Below are 684 nucleotides of genomic sequence, written 5' to 3' on the forward strand. Positions count from 1 at the left end.
GCACACTTTTGCATCTTTCTCTTCTCACGTGCCATATCTTGTGGACATCTTTTCAGGCCAACAACTGTAACTCTCAACTCACTCTTCACATGGCTGCACGGTATTCCTTGACATTGACTGCTATAACGTGTTGACCATTTCCTTTTGTGCAACATTCACCATTTCCAGTGTTCAGTTATTACACTGTGCAGTTGTCCTGACATATCTAAGTCAAAGGGTATGCCTGTTTTTAATTTTCACAGATGTTGCCAGATTGATTTCCAAAAGAAACTGAAAGACTTCACACATTTACCAGCAACATGCAAGTATTTCTTCTCTCCACTTCCCCAACAACAAGCCATACAGCTCTTTTTAAAATCTTGCCAGTCTATAAAGCTCACTGATTTATGATTCCCTTACTACTAAGGAATTTGAGCATTTTCATGTGTTAGCCATTTGGACAATTGTTCGTATCATTGTTGTGTTTTCCTATTTGACTCTTGTGCTCTTCCGTGACAATTTTTTAAAAATTTTATTTCTCAGAGTCTTGCTGTGTCACTCAGGTTAGAATGCAGTGGTATATTCAAGACTCACTGCAGCCTTGAACTCTTGGGCTCAAGCTATCCTCCCGCCTCAGCCTCCTGAGGTACTGGTACTACAGACATTCACCACCTGTAAATTTTTTTTTTTTTTTTTTAAAGACAT

This window comes from Colobus angolensis, unplaced genomic scaffold, assembly GCF_000951035.1.
Source record: "Colobus angolensis palliatus isolate OR3802 unplaced genomic scaffold, Cang.pa_1.0 Scaffold32, whole genome shotgun sequence".
Taxonomy (NCBI): Eukaryota; Metazoa; Chordata; class Mammalia; order Primates; family Cercopithecidae; genus Colobus; species Colobus angolensis.